General features: G+C 40.6%; 1 protein-coding gene and 1 pseudogene across 1 annotated transcript in view; one reads left to right on the forward strand and one right to left on the reverse strand.

Moving 5' to 3' along the window:
• The window catches only part of LOC102848488 (chromosome unknown open reading frame, human C9orf3), a 704,390-nt gene that overhangs the window by 61,372 nt on the left and 617,470 nt on the right, over nucleotides 1–25,548 (reverse strand). The gene's annotated exons all lie outside the window — the stretch shown is intronic.
• LOC102873588 lies at nucleotides 20,392–20,631 on the forward strand (annotated as a pseudogene).

Raw genomic sequence — 25,548 nt, forward strand, 5'->3', positions numbered from 1 at the left:
CTGCCAATTGGTCCAGTGGTGAGAATCTCTGTCTTCTCGATATTGAGCCTCAATCCATATTGAAGGCTGCAGTCCTTGACTCTCTACAGCAAGCACTTCAGGTCTTCCTCAGTTTCAACAAGCAGGGTTGTGTCATCTGAATAACACAGGTTGTTGATGTATCTTCCACCCATTCTGACGCCACATTTCTCCTCAGAAAGCCCAGCCTCCCGGATAATCTGTTCTGCATACAGGCTGAAAAGGTATGGAGACAGGACACATCTGTGGCATACACCCTTCCCAATTCTGAACCATGCAGTGCTTCCTTGCTGTTCTGACGACTGCCTCTTGGTCCAAGTATAGGTTTCTCATTAGCATGATCAAGTGTTCTGGGATTCCCATTCTTCTCTGAGTCAGCCACAGTTTGTTATGATCCACACAGTCAAATGCCTTTGCATAATCAATGAAATACAGATATACATTCTTCTGGTATTCCCTGCTTTCGGGTAAGATCCATCTAACATCAGCTACAATATCCCTAGTATCACAACCCCTTCTAAACCCAGCCTGGACTTTTGGCAGTTCTCTGTTGATGTGCTGTTCCAGTCGTTTTTGGATGATCTTCTGGAGAATCTTGCTTGCATGTGAAATCAATGATATTGTTCTACAGTTTCCACACTCTGTTGGGTCACCCTCCTTTGGAATGGGAACAAACAGAGATCTCTTCCAGTCAGTTGGCCAAGTGGTTGTTCTCCAGATTTCTTGGCACAACTTGGTGAGCACATGCAGGGCAGCATCTGTTAGCTGAAATATATCAACTGGTATACCATCTATTCTTGGGGCCTTATTTATTGCTATTTCCTTCAAAGCAGCCTGAACTTCTTCCTTCATCACCATAGGTTCTTGCTCATATGTTGTTTCATTAAATTCTTCTGCATCTGCCAATTCCTTTCGATACAGTGGCTCAGTATATTCTTTCCATCTTCTTTTAATACTTCCTGGATCATTTAATACTCTAAATAGCCCAAAGCATCCTTGATTAAAGCAACTGAAGGTTTTAATTTGTTCTTTAGTTCCTTGAGCTTAAGAAATGCTGAGCTATTTCATTTTTTTGATTTTTTGATTTTCTGACTCCAGCTCCTTGCACTCATTGTAATATTTTACTTTGTCATCCTGCGCTGCCTTTTGAAATCTTTTGTTCAGCTCTTTAGTATCTTGAATTCTTCCTTGTGCTTTGGCTTCTCTGCGTTCCAGTGCAATATTCAGTTTCTTCTGACATCCATTTTGGTCTTTTCTTCCTCCTCTGCCTTTGTAATAAAATAAGTTACTACTTCTATTATTATAGATCTCTGTTGGCCTAGTGGAAAGAACTGCAGTGCCAAAACATAGGCACTAACCAAAACATGGTTAGAATCGGCCACTACTCTGTGGGAGAAGGATGGACAATCTCCTCCTGTGTGATTTATTGCCTCTGAAAACCCATTGGAGGGTTAGGTCTGGGTCGGTTCTGAACTGATGGCATAAAATAACATCATTATTTAAAATCATTTAACACAAAAGAAATATGCTGATGTTAACACCCCTCCCCCCCCAACGCCCCACTCACTGCCCTCAATTCATGGCTGAATTTGAAGATTGTCAGAGGCAGTTAGGAGATATTGCCCCTCTTTCTCCCCTTGAGCAGCTGGTGGGCATGGTGCTTTAAAGTTGTTCTTCCTCAGCAAAACCATCACTTTATTACTACGAGAGTTCAAACAATATAAATTGGAGTTCTAGCTTAAACTCTCATTCCAGGTGGACTGACTGACAAACAGTAGATGGAAATCTGAAAGAGTCCTGCCTTCCTTCATAGGAGTATTTTCTTTTTCTTTAATTTTATTATTTTTGTGTGTGTGTCCCATCAAATCAGATCTGACTGGTACAGGAGGAGATTATCCCTCCTTCTCCAGCAGAGTATCTGGAAGTTTGAACTGTGGGAGTATTTTCTTAACACTCAAACTTAACAAGCTTTGATATTTTGTGAAGTGAACCAGCAAAACTGAGGTTCGAAAGTGGAAGTGGTGTCTGTTGCCTGTATTATTACAAAAAGTGACAAAATTCTGGACTGAAGAAAGAAATCTTGAAGGGTCTACCCAAGTTGAAGGGTCAGGCAGGGACTGGGTGGCACTGCTAGGGTATCTTTGCCTCCTGAAGTGAACCAAGCAGGTAGAGATGGCCTGTATGGGGCAGATTCAAAGAAGACTTTTTACTCTCCTGATGTATTTTTACAACATTACGTTAGAAATAAATTATAAATTTTTAGATGATAAAAAAATTAACAAGTCTTTAAAAAAATGCACAGTGGACGTGCTACTATTAGTTTGAAAATCCTAGTAGGTCTTGCATATTTCTTTTTATAAAGGCTGACATAAATAACCATGGTTAATCTGAGCATGTGCTACTCTTTACTACTAATTTTAAATTCTCAAAATTAAGTTTAATATTTCTTTATCTTCCTTTATACAAGTAAAATGTGTTCATGTACCAGGAAATGGTAAATTTCCTCCCAAATAAAACTCTTGTTAATGACAGAGATTTGAGCACTACTCATAGCGACCCTATGAACAAAAGATCTGAAGCCTCTCTGTTAACTATCATTATTTCTCAAAGTTCAAAGAGTTTCCAGAGGCATGATGTTTAGGAAGTGGATGTCACTCCTGCTTATTAAGACCATATTTTTTTTAAAGGCCATATTATTTAAAAGTTTAATGGAAAATAAGATTGCTCCTCACTCCTTAAGTTCAGGGTATCTTTATAACTCAGAATTTATATTTCTTAAGAGAAAAGGCAAAAAGGCAAATGTTTTATTTATACAGATATATGTTCTTAGTACTTTTCCCGAAATTATTATATTAGATGGAAAATACAGACCACCAGTTTAAAACTGATCCTGCTTACTTTCAGAAAACAAGTATTTTAACTAACTTTCTGGTTCTTTGACTTTTGAAAAAAAAAATGTATGTTACAATATACCAATTATAGCCTAAACATTCCTGTCCAAAATGAAGACTGGTTTCATGAAAACAAATCTGAAAAACTAGTGATCATAGATAGATCCAAATAAGAGTAGAAGTAGATTTTAAAATTACTATATGCAAACTCATTGGTTGTGAGACAATTTTTCTACTGACTTCATGAAGTAAATTCTCTTTTCAGACTTTTTAAAAAATTCTTTTCAGACTTTTACAAACTACTTTTGAGACACATAAAAAATTAACAGACTATTCCATCTCGAGCAAGCCAAAGCTTTAGAAATGGTGGTCTGGAAGAGCAAAGAATAGAAAGAAATGTTTTGAATTATAATGTGTTAGAGATGAAAGATCCATCTAAAAATGAAATATAATTTGCTGTAATACTTGTTTTCAAATCCTTAGGTTTTATTACTTATTTTCATGTATTCATTAAAAATTTTGGAACTTTTCCAAAATGAGTTATTTAAAGCTAAAGGGGGGGGGAGAACGGGCATTTTGTTCCCTGTGGACATTTGCTCCCTCCTGCTCCTAGGAATGTGAGTGGGAATCTGAGTGGCAGGGTCAGGTCAGGGTTGGCGCTGGAAGCCACAGCTAACCAAACTCAACATTTCCTACAGACTCAAGTCTGAAATGCCCGCTTGTTACTATTTCCTTGATGAATTTCACCTTTAAATGAACTTTCTTCAATGCATCAGATTATATTTATCTGTTTGAAGGTTTAATAAGAAGTTACAATAGGGAATCTAAGTCTCCAAATGCACTCTGAAAATTTAAAACGTTTACAGTTAAGGCCTGAAGTAAAGTGAAATACGGCATTTGGGAAGGCAAACAAACAAACAAAAAAAAAACCCAGCTACATCCGGATGACGGGCACCGGTGTGGATGAGGAAGTCCGCAGGATCGAGGCAGAGCCCAGATCACAATGGGCAGTGCAGACCAAACAGGACAGCCCTTCTGTCAAACTCGTCCAGCTGAAGCTGGGCACTTTAAAGCGTGAAGACCAAAGGACACAAAGCCCCTATCCTGAACCTGACTAACACATCAGCACACAGCAGGGGGACGTCATGAACGTACAGGGGGTCATGGCCACAAAGCCTGGGCATCAGGGGAACCTGCGGGGCGAGGGGACGTCTTACGTGCAGCAGCGGCAGCAACTTTGGTGGACAAGGCGACGTCTTATGTGCGTGTCTCCAAGTGGACGAGGGGACGTCTTACGTGCGTCGACAGCGTTGTACGTGCACCAGCGCCAGGTGAGGAGACTTCTCACACTTGTGGGCGCCAGCGGCCAGCGGGCGCTGTCCTACCTGATGAGCTTGCCTGAGGGCTCCTATCTCCATGGGCCAGCACAGCCCTGCCCCCTCCTTGTTCGGCCAATCCCAGGGAAAGCTGCTGCGGCCCCACCCATGGAGAAAACCAATCGCGGGAAGGTCAAGCCTAACCAGCCACACCTCTGGAGCCGAGGGCTGCAGATCCCTTTTTGCCACTTTGGCCCTTTTCCACCCAGTTATTATTACTCTAATGAGAAGTTTTAGTCTCAGCATTTTATACTGCATAAACCAGTTCCAACACAACCTACAATCCAAAAAGCTTTTGAGAACAAAGGCAACAACAGCCGTAACAAATTTTCCTCTTAGAGTGTGTGAGGATTTTTGCACTGAAAAAGTTGAAACCTCATACCAGTACACAAAAGAATATTACTATTTCTGAGGGTAATCACCATACCATGCCACAACTTAAAAAAGGGAGTGGGAGGAAGGGGAAAAAAAGTTCCCCGCGTTCATAAGTTGCAATGCAGGGTGCCAACGGGGCGATTGGCTGCTTTAGGAAAAATAAAGAACTTTCGTAAAGGTAAAAAAAAAAAAAGGGAGTGGGGGAATCTGTTTAAAAAAGAAATTTTCCATCTGGCCCTCCTGTGGAACAATGCTCTGGACCAGGATGTAGGAGGCTGGCAATGAAAAAGGGAACAAACTACTCAAAATGTGTTGCTACTAAACAATTCATGTGACTTCTCTTAATGAGTACTGGAGGAGGTTGCTAAATGCTCACTGTGAAATAAACGGAATTAAAATCACTGAATACTAGAAACAAGCTTCCAGGATGGATGCATTTTGATTGGGAACAGTAAGGGCATGCCTTCTGCACTGGATAAGCATTACTCTTGCTTTATCTTACACTGCAATCCCAGCAGAGAATGGTCATCAGAAAACAATAAAGACAAAAAAACCTGCATAAAGATAAAAAATCCTGCAACTACTATCAATTAAAATAAGCATTTGTTGTTGTTGTTATGTGCCGTCGAGTCGTTTGTGACTCATAGCGACTCTATGTACAACAGCCCTAAACCCTGCTCTATCCTGTGCCAATCTCACTGCCTCTGACACACCCATCCCGATTACCCCAGTCACTGAATCAATCCACCTCATAGAGGGTCTTCCCCTCCTGCGCTGTCCCTCCACTCTGCCCAGCATGATGTCCCTCTCTAAAGACCTGTCCTTATAACATGTCCAAAGTATGTCAGGCAAAGCTCCAGAATCCTTGCCTCCAAGGAGCAGCCTGGTTTAACCCTCTCTAGGATGAATCTGTTTGTTTTCTTGGCAGTCCATGGTACATTCAATACTCTTCTCCAGCACCACAGCTCAAAGGCGTCAATTTTCCTTCTATCCTCCCTAGTCATTGTCCAGCTCTCTGATGCATAACAAGTGATTGCAAAAACCATGGCCTGTATCAGGCGCACCTTAGTCTCCAGAGAGACACCGTTGCTCTTGAGTACTTTAGAGAGGTCCCTAACCGCAGACTTTCCCATCGCAATACGTTTTTTTATTTCCTGGCTACTGGTGCCAAGAGTGTTGACCGTGGAGCCGAGCAATAAGCATTTAGGTAAAGTTATTTATTTGGCCTACATAGAGGCATAAAGAAGGTTCTTGAAAATGCATTTCAGAACAAAACTCAAAAGATAAATACAGTTCTGAGACTGGAAGATACTAATAAGTAAGGGTAAGACCAAATCTGCCTCCCCTACAAACATTTCAGTCACAAATTCTGAATATTAAACTAATCATTTAAACACACCGTGGAATTTATAGAATGAGTAAAATCACAACGCTAAAATATGTGCTGTAAAAGGAAAACAAAACATCAAAGGAGTTCTCATTAAAGAATGAGTTTGTGAAAGTAATATGCATCCATTTTGAGAACAGTGAACAGCTGAGAAGATAAGTTTATTAAAATAATTCTCTTAGATTTAAATAACAACAATAATAGGCAATTTAGTTAATGAATAATGAAAACAATAAAAGCAATCATTATAGAAATGCTTGCAAGGGTAAAAAGGTGGAGAGTGAAAAAGACGACCCTGGATGAGATGGACTGACCCCAATGACTATGGCAATGGAATGAGGTGTATCAGGTACAATGAGGTTGGCTCAGGATGGGGCAAGGTTCAGAGCCATTTTTCATAGGGTTCTTTATGAGCTGTTGTCAACTACAAGATACATTATCAGAACGTGACATAAAATAGGATTTCTCTTTTCTATATACTTTTTAAAAAAACAAGTTTTTATTTCTCAAAAATTGCAGTTACGTACAATTTTCAGTCTGAAACCATGCATTTATTAAATTAGCTCTACTTTTCTCCCTTTAATAAGGGATACTTTTAAACACTCACATTGTGGAAAATTAATATAGTGTCATTATTGTTAATTATTTATTATTAATTATTATTATTATTTATTATTAATTATTGATTATTAATTATTGTGTCACAAAATACTATTTTTGTCTAGCCAACTGTTTCCCTCCAAAAATTAACATGACAAAAATTTAAATATAATCAATAGCTTAACTGTAGCAACCATTTAAATAATTAATCTTTTTGAAACACAAAAACTTCCCCCAAAATTGGGAATCGTGTTTTTGTTTTTTGGGGTTTTTTGTTTTTTTTTTTTTTACAAAGGCAAGGCTGGTGTGCCCAAATTTATTGAAAATATTACAGCACAGCAAACAGACTCAAACGGCTCCACGTGGTGTTTTGAAATTCATCCCAACTGTGGGCTAAGTGACCTGCAGGTTGGACAGACTGCCAAAGTCCGAGAGTTTCAGCATTTCCTTAGTATCAGGATCTACTTCAATGATCTCCTGATGCAGGGCTGAAATCTCTGGTACATAATTATCTCTCCTTTCTCTCTCCTCCTCCAGCTTAATGGAGATGCCTCTGACAGGCCCTCTCTGAATCCACTTCATCAGATATGCGACATAACCTGCTATCTTGTTCAGGAGTTTCTTGCTGGGAATAATGGCGATTTCCTCGCACACGCTTGTTCGTGTGGAAGTCATTACCCAGGCGCTTGTAATATTTCTCAATGATGACCCGGGACGCCTTCTTCACGGTTTTGGTGCAAACGCAGCCCATGTTGGCCGGTCCTTGGTGAAAGAGCGGGAATAGTGTTTTTAACATAAAAGTCATCTAAATTTAAAGTTAAAACAAGTTGTTGTTGTTGTTATGTGCCATCGAGTCACTTGCGATTCATAACGACCCTGTAAAACAGCTATGATCTCTGCTCTATCCTGAGCCAACTTCATTGTTTCTGATACACCTGCCCCCATCATCCTAGTCACTGAGTCAATCCATCTCATCGAGGGTCTTCCTTTCTTGCACTGTCCCTTCACATGATGTCCTTCTCTAGGGACTGACTGGCCCATCCTTGCAACATGCCCAAAGTACGTCAAGTGGAGCTTCAATCCTTGCATCCAAGGAGCAGCCTGGTTTCACCCTCTCAAGGACGAACCTGTTTGTTCTCCTGGCAGTCCATTGCATATTTAATATTCTTCTTCAGCACCACAGATCAAAGGCATTATCCCTAGTCATTGTCCAGTTTTCTGATGCATAGCAAGTAACTGGCCCAATTAAAACCAAATGTTATTTATTAACATTTATGTCTACCTAATTTAAAACTCTAATGCCCTGAAAAATAAGATTACATGTTTAAAATACTTTTTTCTGACCTATAAAAATGTTACCTACAGTGAAACGAGGAGTCTAAGAAAGAATAATATCAGATCGGTAATACCTGTGGAAAGAATCTCTGGAGAAGTTCAGTACCAGCTATGAAAATCAGGCCAGGTACTGATTGTAGAAAAGACCACCAACTACTCATATGCAAGTTCAAGCTGAAGATGAGGAAAATTAAATGAAGTACACAGGAACCAAAATTTGACCTTGAGTCTATCCCACCTGAATTTCAAACCATCTCAGGAACAAGTTTGAGGCTTTGGACATTAATGAATGAAGACTGGATGAGCTGGGGGAGGATGTCAAGAATATCATCCAGGAAGAATGCAAAAGGTAGAGAATACCTTTGTATTCATATTTGAATACAAATGCAGAGAAAGAAGAAAAGATCAAAATGGATGTCAGAAGAAACTCTAAATATTTCACTGGAGCGCCGAGAAGCGAAAAAAAGGAAAGAAAATCAAGATATTAAGGAGCTGAACAGAAGATTTCATAGGGCAGTGAGGGAAGACAAAGTAAAGTATTACAATGAAATGTTCAAGGAGCTGGAGTAAGAAAATCAATAGGGCAAAATTAGCTCAGCATTTCTTTATTATTATTATTATTAGTAGTAGTAGTAGTATTAATTTTAATGAACCTTTACAGAGACTTTGGATTTCCATTCATTCATTGTTGCATTTTTCTCCCTGCCCATCCCTTCCACCCAGTTGGCTCTTCTCTCTGAAAGTAAAAGAAAAATTCTTTCATTGGTATACAATCCTCTTCCCCTCCCTGCCCCCGCCAGTACACTCCACTATGCAGCATTCATTGTGGACTCTTGTCATAACCATAATACCCAATCATATATCGCTTTCAAACAGTTCTCTCCCTCATCTATTTCAATGTAGTATTCATAATTTATCCAATCTTTCTCAGTCTCACCCCAAACCTGATGTCAGCCCCATTCTACAACAGTGACACTATGTAATATCTGTCCTTTTGTGACTGAGATATTTCACTCAACATAATGTCCTCCAGGGTTACCCATTTTGGTTCCTTGTTTTTCAATGCAGCATAGTATTCCTGTGTGTCAATATACCACAGCTTCTCTATCCATTCATCTGTTGATGGGCACTTAGGTTGTTTCCAACTCTTTGCTATTGTGAACAAAGCCACAACGAATATGAGTGTACATTCAGCATTTCTTAAGCTGAAGGAACTGAAGAAGAAATTCAAACCTCAAGTTGCAATACTTAAGGAGGCTTTGGGCAGAATATTAAATGATACAGGAAGCATTAAAAGAAGATGGAAAGAGTATATAGAGTCATTGTACAAAGGAACTGGTGGACACAGAAGAATTTTATGAAACAACATATGAGCAAGAGCCTGTGGTGATGAAGGAGGAAGTTCAAGCTGCTCTGAAATAATTGGCAATAAACAAGGCCCCAGGAATTGATGGCATACTGATAGACATATTTCAACAAACAGATAGATGCTGCTCTGGATGTGCTCACTAAGTTGTGCCAAGAAATCTGGAAGAAAACTACCTGGCCTACTGACTGGAAGAGATCTATATCTGTTCCCATTCTAAAGAAAGGTGATCCAACAGAGTGTGGAAATTACAAAAAAATATAATTGATATCACATGCAAGCAACATTCTGCTGAAGATTATCCAAAAATGACTGGAGTGTAGGCTGAATTTAGAAGAAGCCATGGCACTAAGGATATTATAGCTAATGTCAGATGGATCTTGGTTGAAAGCAGAGAGTACCAGAGGAATGTTAATCTGTTTTTTATTGACTATGCAAAGGCATTTGACTGTGTGGATCACAGCAAACTGTGGCTGACTTTGAGAAGAATGGGAATACCAGAACATTTGATTGCGCTTCTGCAAAACTTATACTTGGCAGTCATCAGAACAGAGCAAGGAAACACTGCATGGTTCAAAATTGGGAAGGGTGTGCATCAAGGATGTGTCCTAGCTCCCTATCTTTTCAATCTATATGCAGAAGAGATTACCCAGGAGGCTGGGCTCTATGAGGAGAAGTGTGGTATCAGGATTGGAGGTAGACTCATCAACAATCTGCATTATGAAGATGACACAACCCTGCTTGCTGAAACTGAGGAGGACCTGAAGTGCTTGCTGCAGGAGGTCAAGGATTGCAGCCTTCAATATGGATTGAAATGCAACATCAAGAAAACAAAGATTCTCACCAATGGGCCAATTGGCAGCATCATGATAGATGGTGTAGAGATTGAGATTGTTGACAGCTTCAGTTTGCTTGGCTCTACAATCAACACTGCTGGTACCTGCAGCCAGGAAATTAAAAGATTAATTGCATTGGGAATGTCGGCTGTCAGAGACCTCTCCAAGGTACTCAGAAGCAACGATGTCAGTCTGGAGACTAAGGTGTGCCTGGTACAGACCATAGTTTTTGCCATTAGTTGTTATGCATCAGAGAGCTGGACAATGACTGGGAATGAGAGAAGGAGAGTTGATGTCTTTGAGCTTTGGTGCTGGAGATGAGTATTGAAGATACTGTGGACTGCTAGGAGAACAAACAAGTTCGTCCTGGAGAGGGTGAACCCAGGCTGCTCCTTGGAGGCAAAGATTCTTTTTTTTTTATGATTATATTTTATTAATTTTCATAAACATTTACAGAGATTTTGGGCTTCCACTCATTCATTGTTGCACTATTCTCTCTACCCTCCTCCCAGTTTGTTCTTGTCCAAATGCCACAGTGCTTGTCAAAGCCAGTTCTGATTAATCTTCTTTGTCAGTGTGTCCTTTGCCATTCCCTATCATTCCTTCCTGAGAGAGACTTCACCCTGAGTCATAAGGAAAAGGGGATGGCGTATTCTCTTAGCTACTTCCTGCTGAAAAGAGACGCTGTGGGTTTCAGGGTGAAGATCTTCTCTCACTACTCTAAAGGGCCCGTTTGGCAGTAGGAAACACATAGACTATTATGGAGATTGATTTTGGAATTTAGATGCACTCTTATTGATTGTGCTTGGCTGTACATGTTCATATCCTTGAAGACGCAAAGATTCTGAAGTTCCATCTGACATACTTTGGACATGTTGCAAGGTTGGATCAGTCCTTGGAGAGGGACGTCATGCTTGGGAAGGGGAAGGGTCAGCGCAGGAGAGGAAGACCCTCGATGAGATGGATTGATTCGGTCACTGGGGCAATGGAAATAAGTGTGTCAGAGACAATAAGGTTAGCAAGAGACAGCACAGGGCTTAGGACTGTTGCACACAGGGTCGCTATGAGTGTCAAGCGACTTGATGGCACATAACAACAAAAACAACAACAACAACAAACTATAGTTGATTCCAACTCAAGCAGTCCTATAGGGCATAACTTTGCTCTGCAAGGTCTTCTGGAATGTAGCCTTTATGGAAGGAGACCACACTTCTCTGCCTGGACACACATGGTGCAGGCGAACTGCAGACATGTAGACAGCAGCCCAGTGCTTTAACCACTTTGCAACCAGGTCTCCTAAGATCAATAAAAAGCTCAAAAACTCAATCCTGATCAGTTGGAATCTACTCCAAAGCTGACCCTTTTGGAAGCTGTAAACTGCAGGAGGAGAGTTCCCATCTTCCCATCCTACCCCAGTGGTAGATGGGAACTGTCAAAGAGGTGTTACCTTTGGGTAGAAGCACAACTTCTCAAAAAAAACACCTACTGGTGAAATAAATATTATGAGCAGTTGTTGAAAATAAGAAATGTTTAGAAAACACTTAAAATGTGTCTCTGAAGTTTTTCCTTCCAAAATGCTTGAGTCAAAACTTAGAAATGGCCTTTATCTTTCTTGGTGATGAAGGGCATCGTTCAACGTGTATTTTGTTCTGAAATACCTAAAAACATGAATATCATGTATAAGGATAAAAAAGCATTAATTTTCAGCTTGAAAAGGTCATAACATCAAGTTCAAGATAATATATAAAATTCTTCAGTAAGAATATTATGTAATATAGAAATTTGTTCTATTTCATATGCAATATTCACACATTACTATCAGCCTCTCATTCATGTAAACTTTCATTCTTGACAAATAAGCAGTTTTGATTTAAATTGAAAGATGGTGGGCAAACCTTGAAACATTTAAAAAAACCATGTACTGCCTTGAGAGAATTTCCAACTAACTTTCTCACCAACTTTGCTGATTTCATTTCATTATGACTTAAAAAATATTTTTTAAGCTATTTCTCTGGGCCTAAGTTTCCCCAGCACTCAGATCTCTCTAAGACAGACACATGGCTCTGAGGCAGTTCTCCAAGTAATTCTGAGGTGAGCAGCCCTGACTCATCCATCTGTCCTCTTCTCATCTTTAAATTAATGTTAATAATTTTAAGAAAACTACACCAGTATTTATTCTGAGAGTTGAGAGAGTAATAACACACTCAGCTCTTCAAACAAATGATCTCAAGTCAAAAGCATGAGGCCAAAGACAATTTGTTCCCTTCAGAAAGCTGATTTACAGTGGGTGGCATTTAGGGCTTGGGGAGGAGGGAGGGATCTGTGCACAAACACCGGGCATCCAGGACTTGTAAGGCAACAAGTAATTCTGACCTTGAACCCCACTGGTTGCCATTCTTCTACAAGCCCCCAGCCACTCCCCTACACTAGCGAATGGTCAGGATCTAGTGTGCCTAGTAGGAGCTCTGCTGAGCAGCTCAGGAGGCACTGGGGATGCCTGGTGCACGGACCCCCCCCCACACACACACACTTATGGTCCCAGAACAGATGCTTGGACAAGAAGGAGGCTAAGGGCACACTGGGGGTGCTCTGGGCACAGGGACTGCTCCCCCCAGGTGCAGGGACACAGAGATGAGGGCCAAAAGAGGGGGTAATGGGGGACCTCTCACTCATGGTCGGAGAACAGAACAGAGGTTGGGGTGATGGAGGTGCCATTTGGGCACTGAGGACACAGGGAACCCCACTCTTAGTTCCAGGCAGGGTTGCCAAGGGGGATCTAGGGGTTGCATGGGCCAAGCAGGAGTAGGAAATGTAGTAGGCTTGGAGGCGGCCAGAGGTGCCGAAGTGCACGGAAGACTGTGTTCTGGCCCTGTGTCCTGACCTGGACCAGGCATCCAGAGAACTGTCAGCTGTGCAGTAATCTCCAGGAAATTGGGGTTCAGCAAAACGACTGCCATCAACACAGGCTCCTCTATTTGAAGATGAAATTCTGTTTTAAAAATACCTGGCTCTGGCCCATCAGCCCTAGTGGTTAAAGTCTGTAAGAGCTGCTCTGCTAACAAAGGCAGAGCCTCTCTGGGGGTTCGAATCCCCGAGCTGCTCCATGGAAGAAGGATGAGCAGTCTCCTCCCTGAGATTTACAGGGTCTGATAGCCTGCTGGAATGTCAGCTGTAAGTTGGCTCCAACTCGACTACAATGGGTGTGAGGGTTTTATTTTGGTTTGGTTTTGAGTCTGGAAGCAAGTAACCTGGAACCTGAGTAGGACAACAAGCCTGACTACTCACATACCGGCTTGCACTTGGTTTTCTAACATAAAAATATGGCCTGTGTAAGGAGAAACAGCAGTGCTAACACTTTTTTCAGCTTAAAGATTCATTCAGCTTCTAAGCAGAGGTTCTCAATGGTGGGCCCTCCTTTCCCTAAGTTTCCCCAAGATCACCTGGGGATGACAGGCCAAGGTGCTAGAGTGAAAGTGTTGAATTCAAGTCAGCAGCTGGTCAAACCTGCCCACTGCTGAGGTCTGCCCAAGGGCAAGGCCTGTGTCTTCACTGAGTGGGTCTGCACGTCTCCAGGTGCTGCTCATGCGGAGCACTGACCCCAGCTGAGTGCCTGTCCACAGACTCAAAGAAAAAAAAATTACTTCCGTGTGTCTGTGTAGTGAATAGGGTGTGAACTGCACTGGGGCACACTTTCAGAATGGGAGACACCAAAATGATTCTATAAACTTTCATGCAGTGTTTCAGCATAAGTATCAATTTCTAGAAAAATATCCCCGTGTTTATCTACACAAAACCTTTTCTCCCTTTAAGCCTGGCTACAGAACCTTGTCATTATTACCCAGTTACAGTAACACTTACAAAAGGGTAGCTTCATCTACAGGTGTGCTGGGCAAAACCACAGCTTTCAAAGGTGTCCAACTCACATACTTACAATCTATAAATATGTTTTAGGTAATGTGGGGTTAAGGTTGATCTTGATGTGAGCTGATGGCCCAGGATGACCTATCTGTGCCCAAGGCAATCATGTGGTCAGGCGCCATCGAGATGGCTCTGACTCAGAGACCCATCTGCTCATCCTGCACCAGCATCATAATCTCTGCTGTGCTGCCCACTGTGCTAGTCACTGTGTCCGCCACTGGAGCAGGTTCCCATTCTTTTATGACTCTCTCTCCTCCTAATAACATGCACAAAGTATGAAGAAGAAGTTGCATCATCCTTGTTTTAAGGGATACTCTGGCTGCACTTCTAAGACAGGTATGTTTGGGGTTTTTCTCCCCCACAGTGCACAGTATACAGTCAACAGTCTTTGACAACACCACAATCTAAAGACATCAAATTCTTCTTTAGTCATTTTCTAACTTTCACATTATATGAAGTAATTGGAAGGATCATGGGTTGGGTCAGGCGTACCATAGTCTTTAAAATGGCATCCTTGCTCTTTAGTACTTTAGATGGGCTCTTGGCAGCAGATTTTCCCTAATGCAATACATCATTTGATTTTCTGACTGTTTCCATGGGAGTTAACTGTGCACCCAAGTAAAATTAAATCCTTGACATTAGTTTCCCCCTCATTTATTATGATGTTGTTTACTGGTGAGGATATGGGTGTTGCCTTTTTTTTAATGTTCAGGTATAATTCATATTGAAGGATAATATATAATTAAATATAATTAATATTTAAATCTTTAGGTTTTATCAGTGGTTCAAGTCTTCTTGGTTTCTTTGAACCAAGGTTGTGTCATTTGCATATAAAAGTTGCTAATGCATATTACTTCAATTCTGTTGTTTCAATCCTGACACTCTTCCACATATAATCCAACTACTCAGATTATTTTTACAGAATAAATAGGTATGAAAAATAAGATAGACAACTTTCTAGATTTTAAATTATTCAGTATTCCCTTCTGGCTCTTGGTCCACGTAAGGTTCCAAATAAGCAAAATTAACTGTTCTGGAATTCATTCTTCTAAATGTTGTCTATTATGTACTGTGATTCACATAGTTGAATATGCAAATCTCTTTCAAGTTAAAGAGGCAGGAGAGAGAAACAAATAAATGGGGGCATGGGAAAGCTTTAGCCCTATCTACACTGTGAGCTGTGAAGACAGAAGGATGAGACCCTGCAAGCAATGCCTGCAGTCACTCAATAACAATTAGTAAACAAAAATCTCACTGTAGCTTCCAACTGTCCATCAGGCTTCCAAGGCTGCAAATCTTAGTGGGAGAAGATAGCTCAGCTTTCCCCTGGGGTGAAGTTGTTGTTGTTAGGTGGTATGTCGAGTCACTTGTGACTCATAGTGACCCTATATACAAAAGCTCTGAAGCCTGCCCTGTCCTAAACCAGTCTCCACTGACTCCAACACACTTACCCTCCTTGCCCTAGATAAAATACACTAAGATGGGCTCTTGTGTGATATACTGCCTCTAAAAACCCACTAGAGTGTCATCTCTGGGTTGGTTCTGACTTGATGGTAACAAACAACAACTCCCAACCACAGGGACATACTTTACAAGTGATTTTCAGTCTCGGGACTATTGGCAGAAAGTTCACCGAGTTGGGAAAAGCAAACTAGCTAAGGAGGTCTGGTAAAAGCTCCTTTGGGTCCCACTCTCTAAAAGCATTGTTGCTTTAATAGAGCAAAAAAGGCCAGGGCACAGAATTTCAACGAAATAAAGAACAAACATGAAACAAAGTGCCACAGGCAAGCCACGTCTTGATCAAATCTAAGAGCAATTCAAGTTAATAAGTAACATAACCTCACCACCTTTTGCATGGATTTAATTATTACTGCCAGCAAAAAAAAATATTAAGGCCATCCTTGTTTAGTGATGTTTTATTTACCCCTAAAGGCTAAAGTCTTCATTAAATACAGAAAAGTAGTATTGAATTCAACACACATGGATAAGGTCATGGCCCAGTTTATTGTACTTTCAAGAGTGGCATGCCTCCTCCAACATACAAATGCACACATGCGTGCACATCATGCACACACAGACAAGAGCGCAGCCCTCTGCATGTACAGCTTACCGCCTGGGCACAGAATGGTTATGACAGTTCAAGGCTACAGTAGGAAGGCAGAGAATCTGCTCTGCAGACAATGTCTGGGAAATCCTATGAAGCATTTCCTGCCGGCACGCGAGCTCACAGTGAGTGTGCACTGCCTCAGGGCACCTACCAACATGTATGACTGCCACACTGATTTAAAAGGCATTCTGATTTCAGAACAGTTTCTCTTTTTTATCTCCATTTTTCTAGCAGTAATCAATCTTCTCATGAAGTAATTTCCTACACTGTTTAAAGAATGAGTCACTACTTCTAAATAAATTTTCTTTTACCATGTTCTACTCATGCCCTTGGCTAAGTTTCTGAATGTCACAAGCCTTTTGATTAAAGAAACCTCACAAATATCTCCACAGTAAGAGGAATGGGAACCAAAGTTGGAGCCTATTATTTATCACAATTCCTATGTCCACAAGATATACCACTACTTGCCTGTCTTCAGGATGTATCAATTTAACCATCACAGAACTGCCTGAGGAAGCAATAACATCCTTCCAGGGATATTCTTCACTGAGGAATGAACTGCAATTCTTTACCATGTCCTACAGTAGAAATGGGACTTTCCTGATTGCTTCTTTGCCTTTTCCCATCTTTACTTGTCATCTGGTGCTATTTATTGGTTGTAGAGCCAAACAAGAAGCTGGGATGGCCGGAATTCAGAGTGTATAAGAGCTGGTGGATGAGTCCCAGTACCTGTAGCTGAGACTGTCAAAGGATATTTTCTTTCTCTCACAAGTGGAACCAAATAGCCTAAGATAAAATACACTAAGATGGGCTCTTAGCATTTTCCCTTTAGCAGAGGTTGTTATGAGGTTTATGATGACTCTAAAGTGAAAAGTCAAACTTGAATTTGAGTTTGACCATTTACCTTACCAGTAGAACTGCACACCATCAAAAATGCTCCTCTGTTATTTCTGAATCATAGAAAATGATTCTTAAAATAAAAAGAAAATTATTCTTGATATCAACATAACCCTCAATCGGGAAAATAAAGCACAGAATAATGAGACTGAACATGAAATGATACAGAAGAGTGCTGTGGTTTGATTTCCTAGAGACAACTGTTCCTACAAATGCATGCAGAGGCCTGTGGAAAGGGGCTGGAGGAGGCTGGGTCCTTTGGAGGGATATGGTCTGCAGGTTACCTGGGTGTCTTCTCCCATGGAGACTGAAGGCCTAACCAAGCTCCTGCTTTACTTATCCTGTCTTTTAAAAATGCAAACATCAACTCATTCCTATTGAGTACATTCCCATTCACAGCAGCCTTCAGTGAGTTTCCAAGACTGTAAATCATAACAGGAGGAAAACACTCCTCTTTCCCTGGAGGGGCCACTGATGGACGCAAACCAATCTCTTGGTTAGCAACACCCCCACACATTATATCAGAGCTCACAGTCCTCTCAAATGCTCTTCAAATGCAGCTCCTGTTGATATTCCTACAGTTAAACTAACATCTTTAACATGTTTTAATTTTTTGTGAAAAGGAAATCTATGAATCAAGAAACAGCAAAAATTCAATGGCTTTTTACACACTTCAAGGATTAAAAAAGTACAGCATTGTCAGCAATCTTATTCAGTTATCCATCAAAAATCATTATTCTTGAAAGGAAAAATACTCAAAACAGTGGCTATTTAATTTTTCATTTCTATAAAAAAGGAATGACTCAATAAGCAAACATATCCATAGCAGAAATAAACAACTTTATCCCCTTGTCCTAAAACTTTTGAGAGGACACTATTTTTCAAATAAAATATGTTTTAATTATAGAATAGAGGTTGAAATTGTGATTCTGTTTTTCGCTAAGCCGGTTTATAATAAGCATTGAAGATAGCCATGTAAAAATATAAGGCACAAATTTATTTGCAGGCTTTATTGTAACATAAGGCTTTTAACAGGGTGTGGTTAATGTACTGTACTCCTATCTTAAAGGTTAGGAGTTTGAGTCCACCCAGAGGCACCCTTGAAGTTCTACTTCTAAAAAAACAGCTGTCACAAGCCCTTTGGAGCACAGCTGTGCCCTGGACACCCGTGGGGTAGCTGAGCATCAGAGCTGATTCTCCATCAATTAGTACTAGGACATAGTAAGTCACTGTTTGCCTGTTATTTAAAAATGTTAATACCAGTAGTCAGAAGTCAAAAGAAAAATTGCCATGGGAAAATCTGCTGTCAGGGTCCTCTCCAGAGTGTTGAAAAGCAATGATGTCAGTCTGGAAACGAAAGTGCAATTAATCTAGACCACGGTCTTTACAATTACTTGTTATGCTTCAGAGAACTGGACAACAACTAAGGATGACAGAAGAAGTGACCGGGACAATGATTGAAGTGTCAAAACTAGTGAGACTGGCTTAGGACAGGACAAAGTTCAGAGCAGCTGCACATATGGTGACTATGGGTTGCAGGCAACTTGATGACACATAACAACAGCATACACATAGATTTCACCTGATAGTATGCACAGGAGTAAGATCGATTACATCTGTGGAAAGAATCATAGGAGAGGCTCAGTATCAGCTGTGAAACCTAGGCTTCACTTAGTGAAAACTAAGTGCTGATTGTGGAACAGACCATCAAGTACTCATATGTAAGTTCAAACTAAAAACAAAGAAGGTTAAATCAAATCCACAGGAACCAAAATTTGACACTGAGTCCGTCCCACCTGAATTTCAAAACTATCTCAAGATTTGAGGCTTGAAGACTAATGAGCAAAGACCAGACTAGCTATCGGAGGATACCAAGAATATTATCCATGAAGAATGCAAAAGGTCATTACAAAGACAGAGGAGGAAGAAAAAGACCAAAATGGATGTCTGAATATTGGAGACTCTGAATATTGCACTAGAACACCGAGAAGCCAAAGCAAAGGGAAGAAATAAAAACATTAAGGAGCTGAACAGAAGATTCCAAAGGGCAGCTTGGAAAGACAAAGCTAAGTAATATTGAAATGTGCAAAAAGAGCTGGAGTTAGAAAACTTTCTTGGCATTTCTTAAGCTGAAGAAACTGAAGAATAAATTCAAGCCTCGAGATAGAATACTTAAGGATGATTCTGGAAGCATTACAAGAAGATGGAAGGAGTATACAGAATCATTGAACAAAAAAGAATTGGCTGGCCCAGAAGAATTTCAGGAAGCAACATATGATCAAGATGAAGGAGGAAGTTGAAGCTGCTCTGAAAGAACTAGCAAAAAACAAGGCACTGATGGCACACCAGTTGATACATTTCAACAAAAAGACACTGCCCAGGAGACTTGTTCACCAAGATGTACCAAGAAATATGGAGGGCAAACCCTGGCCAACTGATTGTAAGTGAACCATATTTATTCCTATCCCAGAAAAAGGTTATCTGACAGAGGATGGAAATTATTGAATAATAAACACTATGAAAATCCTGCTGAAGATTCTAAAAAAGAAAATGACAGGAACAGTAGAGTACTACTAGAAATACAAGCTGGATTTAGAAGAGGCCATGGCACTAGAGATATTATCACCAATGTCAGATGGATCGTGGCAGAAAGCAATGAGTACCAGATGGATATCTGTGTTTCATTGATTGTGCAAAGCCATTTGACTGTGTAGATCACAACAAATTGTAGCTAACCTTGAGAAGAATGGGTATCCCAGAACACGTGATTGTACTTATGTGAAACCTATACTTGGACCAGGAGGCAGCTGGTCAAAAAAAGCAAGGAAACACTGCATGGTTCAAAATTAGGCAAGAGGTTTGTCGGGGATGCATCCTGTCTCCATACATTTTCAATCTGTGTTTGGACATATCATTCAAGAGGCTGGACTTTATGAAGAGAAGTATGGCATTAGGATTGGAGGAAGACTCATTAACAACCTGCTTTATGCAGATGACACAACTTTTCTTGTTCAAGTGGAGGAGGACCTAAAGCGTTTGCTGCAGAAGGTCAGGGACTATAGTCCTCAATACGGACTGAAGCTAAACATCAAGAAAACATAGGTTCTCACTACTGGGCTAACTGGCAGCACCATAAATGATGGGGAAACAACTGAGGTTGTTTACAATTTCAGCTTTCTAGGCTCCACAATCTCTTGACACCAGAAGTTAAGAAATCAAAGGTGCCAAGTCCTGCCTACGTGTTCTTCCGGTGGCAAAGCTGCTGCTTGCTCAGAACCTGGCAAAATGGAGCTCGAGGCCATGAGCAGATACACCAGCCCGGTGAACCCGGCTGTCTTCCCCCATCTGACCATGGTGCTATCAGCCATTGGCATGTTCTTCACCACCTGGTTCTTCATTTACGAGGTAACCTCTACCAAGTACACACGGGACATCTACAAAGAGCTGCTCATCTCCTTGGTGGCCTCACTCATCATGGGCTTCGGGGTCCTCTTCCTGCTGCTCTGGGTCAGCATCTATGTATGACTGCCGAGGGTATGCATCTGACAGCTTCACTGAATCCCTGCTTTTGTAAATGAGTATTTTTGACTTTTTTTATTAACTAGTGCTGGAAGCGTCCCAACTTCTGCCCCACAATAAAGACAGGTGTGTGACGGTTAGAAAAAAAAAAAAAGAAATCAAAAGACCAACTGCACTGGCGAAGTCTGTTGTCAGGGACTTCTTTGAGGAGCAATGACATAAGTCTAGAGACGAAGGTGTGCCTGAGCCAAGCCACTGTCATCTCAATTACCTGCACATCAGAGAGCTGGACAATGACTACGGATGACAGAAGAAGAATTGATGTCTTTAATCTGTGGTGCTGGAGAAGAGTATTGAACATACCATGGCCAGCCAGGAGAAAAAAAAATAAAAATAGGTTTTTCTTGCAGAGTGAAACAAAATTTCTCCTTGGAGCCACGGATTTTGAAGCAAGTTCCATTTCACATAGTTTGGGCACATGACCAGGAGGGACCAACTAGACTTTGGAGAAGGACATTATGCTTGGAAGGGTAGAAGGACAGAGCAGGAGAGGAAAACCCCAGATGAGATAGATTGACACAGTAATTAGGGCAGTGAGATTAGGTGTGTCAGACTCAGTGAGACTGACTCAGGGCAGGACAGGCTTCAGAGCGGTTGTATATTCGCATCATTATGAGTTGCAGGCAACCAGATAGCACATAACAATGACAACAACAACAACGCAATTAGCAGTGAAATGTGGATATCCTGAGAAGAAGAGTTAAATTCTTAGAAAACACCCAAGTCACAGAACTTCACTGTTATTTTAATATCTAACCTCACACACAATAAAATCCTACACATCCCCCAAGCCACATTTGGCAACATTCTGACAATAAACTGTAGGTACCAAGGACAAAAGAAAATAATTCTTATATGCATTTATATAGCCTATTACTTTCTATCAATTAACTCTAATCAGCTTATTGACCTAAAAAAACAGAAACCCAATATAAAAAAAAAACATGCTATGAGTTTGTAGGGAACATTTAACATAAATAGTTATGGGACGATAAAGCAGTAATCTTTAAACACACACACTCACTTAGATCAAGCAATGTATTTATTATTCCTGGAATGTTATAGAACATTTATTCCTAACAAACAACCAACACTGCTCTAAGGTCTTGTTATTGAAAAAGGAGTCGGGGCGGTGGAGGGGTGGGAGTTGGGGAGAACAACACACAAAACAAAAATTTTTGAATGTCTCTACATGCTGCCTACCATTTTCATGCCAACTTTTAGGCCATGTTGTTGTTGTTATTGTTAAGTGCCATCGAGTCGCAGGCGACTCATAGCGACCCTATGAAGGAGAGTCCTCGACGCTTGGGTGCCTTTCATCCTCTCTCCAGGTTCATAGGGTTTCCGGAGGCAAGCTATTATGGAAGTAGATGCCACTCCTCCTTCCAATTTAGGCCACAGATTTCATAATTATATAGGTAAACATATCCTGTAATGTTCCAATGAAACAATTTACATGTTATGAAAAGTTTTGTTTACCACTTTCTGCAGAGTAGATTGAGAATTCATGAATTGACAAAGCCCAGACACTATCAGATCCTCTAACAATTGCATCATCAACAGATGACACCCACAGAGGACTGACTAAAATCTGAGACTGTGCTCAGCCTTGAAGGCTGGTAAGATCAAAAGGACTATAAAAAGTCCTAGTTATAGCAGTGGGACTTAATTCTCAGAGCCTTGAGATCAAACACTTGTGTTCCCTGATCCACCCACCATCTCTCCAATATGCCAACGAGGCAATGCTGAGGACGTTCTTGCTTCCAATACACCATAACATCTACTGAAAGGAATGCAACGCTACACTGTTGTTTTTCAAGAGAAAGTAAATGCAGTTTTTCTTTCATGGTAGATATTTACTTCATGCTAATTGTTATTATGAACCACTAAGTTTGAAATGACTCATAGATGATCCTCCAGTGGGTTTTCAGAGGCAGTAAACAGCACGAGAAGATATTGCCTATTTTCTCCATTGAGCTAGTGGATCCAAACCACATGATAAGCAGAGTAAGAATACCACTCTACCAAGAGATTAAACACCTTTAAAAGGATGAGATTGTGAGGATGGCACAGGATTAGACAAGGGTTAGAGTTGGGAGTTGACTCAACAGCACCAACAGTAACAGAAAGACCTCCATCCTTCATATGATTCTTGTAATTTTAAGGATTTTATTTGCATATTTTCAAATACTCAGTTTTAAAAATGTTCTATTATTAATCTTAAAAAAATAAGCAAGGTTACTAAAATATTCCAATTACCATCAAGCTTATGCTAAGCTTAGAGAAAAGTTAATGACACATGCTCATACATACATCAACTCAAAGGAATCTTCATATACTGCCAAAATTCTTAAAATATCTCAAATCAGTAGACAGTAAAGATCTGGGGAGACTGAAAACACAAATATCTGTAGAAAATTCCATGGGACCACTGTCACAGTGGTCACACTGTCACCCTCTTTGGGGCTTATAGGACATGTCTAGGCAGAGAGCTGAAGAATGTACATGAGGTTGGAATGTCACTGCATTTACTCAATGACAAGCTACACTCACGTGGTAATTTATTTTTCCCCCAAATGATCTAAATCTAGGGTCAAAACGGTCTATTTATTTATTTGCTTAAAAATTTTTTTTGGTGGTAAAATACACAAGCATACACCTATTCCTAACTTTTCATGTACAACTTGATGACTTTCGCTATGTATTTCTCACTGCATCACCTATCCATACTGTCTCATCAATCCCTTCTACAGTTCCTGCCTAGACTTGAGATTAACTGTTGCCATTTGAACTCACAGGCAATTATTTGTAAATGTAATGTAAAAGGCAAGCATTCTTTATCAAATGGGCAAAATTATTTCCTTTAATCATAGCTTCATGCTAAGTTTTTTGGTTATGCTGTTTAGTATTTTATTCTGGTGTGGCAAAAGTTTACAGAGAAAGTTAGTTTCTCATTCAACTATGTATACATGTTTTGTTCTGAGATAGCTGCAATGCCCTTAACATAACAGTACTCTTTTCTTCCTGTTTTCACTCACTCATCTAAATGTGCTAGGTTAGCAGTCAAAGTGCAACCTTATGATATCCAGGGATTTAAGATACACAACAGGGGCAAACATTCCAACTGTAGTAACAATGTCTTATTTGAGGAGATATTTGGCTTCATGTTAAAATTGGGGGGGTTTTCCCTCCAAAATTATGAAGTGAAATGCTAGGTATACAGAATGTCTTCACTTCTATCTCAGGTTTGCCACAAAACCAGAATCCATCAATCAATCCAAGGCAGCTATTAAAGAACCACAGAAAGCTCTGCTTCTCAGTTTCTTCTTGTTAAAGATCTCTTTGGGAGCTTTGGTTCTGTGCTCTGTAGGGAGCTGTGCTGCTAACCCGAAGGCAGCACTTATCTGAGTGCATTTAGAGGCTTTTCAAGAGAAAGATGTGACTGCCTTCTCCTCCCATGTAAAAGGCAGCTAGAAGCAGTTCCAAGTCAACGGCAATGAGTTGAGCATTGAGTTCTAACATTATGACAAACAAAAAAAGATTAAAATTGTCAAGGATTTAATTTTATGTGTAACCATATGTCTTTGCAATCAGTTGCTACACATCAGAGCTGAACAGGGATGAGGGAAGGAGAATTGATGCCTTTGAGCTGTGGTGCTGGAGAAGAGTATTGGATATACCAGGGACTGCTAGGAGAAAGAACAGGTTCATCCTGGAGAGGGTGAAGCCAGGCTGCTCCTTAGAGGCAAGGATTCTGAAGCTTTGCCTGACATATTTTGGACATGTTGCAAGGAGGGACCAGTCCTTGGAGAGGGACATCATGCTTGGGAGGGTGGAGGGACAGCGCAGGAGAGGAAGACCCTTGATGAGATAGATTGATTCAGTGACTGGGGTACTGCAGGCAAGTGTGTCAGAGACAGTAAGATTGGCATAAGATAGAGCAGGGTTTAGGGCTGTTGTACATAGGGTTGCTATAACTCACAGGTGACTTGATGGCACATAACAACAACAAACAATCTTAATGTCTGTGGAAGCAACAGTCAAGAAATCAGAAGACCTTATGCACTGGCAAATCTGCTGTCAAGGACCTCTTTAAAGAGATTAAAGATGTTACTTTGAAGACTAAGGTGGGCCTGACCCAAGCCATCATGATATTTTTAATAGCCTTTTAGTATGTGAAATCTGAACAATGAATAAGAAAGACTTAAGAATAATCAATGTCTTTAAATTGTGGCATTGGTAAAGAGTATTGAATATCCCACAGATTGCCAAGAGAATCTGTTCTAGAAGAAGTGCAGTAAGATGAAACAAGATGGTGTTGGTGTGTTATCTCAGGACAAGCCAATGGCTGGAGAAAGGACAATGCTTGGTAAAGGACAGGGTCAGTGAAAAAAAGGAAGGCCCTCAACAACATAAACTGACATAGCGGTTGCAACGAAGGGTGTAAGCACATCAGAGGGTATCACAAGATTGGGTAGCATTTCATATGCTGTATGTAAGGTTGCTCAGAGTTAGAGGACCTAACAGCACCAGACAACAGCATCCTTATCTATTATAAGAAATGCTGTGGCACTGTAGGTAAAACACTTGGCTGCTAACTAAAAGATCTGTTTGAAACTTCCAGCTGCTGTGCAGAGAAAGCTGGCAGTACAGTTTTTGTAAAGAAGTCTTTGAAACCCTATTGGGCAGGTTTCTTCTGTCCTAGAGAGTCATCTATGAGTTGGAACTGACTCAAGGGTAATGGGGTTACTTTACATCACAAGAGAAAAACAGTACTTGCTTTCTCACTGTATGTCTCAAGCCAGTTCAAACACAGAATGGAAAGTATAAGCGCCTCAAGTTTCTCTTGTTAAAAACAAATTA

Source organism: Elephantulus edwardii, unplaced genomic scaffold, assembly GCF_000299155.1.
Source record: "Elephantulus edwardii isolate Elephantulus edwardi_28Jun2011 unplaced genomic scaffold, EleEdw1.0 scaffold00238, whole genome shotgun sequence".
Taxonomy (NCBI): domain Eukaryota; kingdom Metazoa; phylum Chordata; class Mammalia; order Macroscelidea; family Macroscelididae; genus Elephantulus; species Elephantulus edwardii.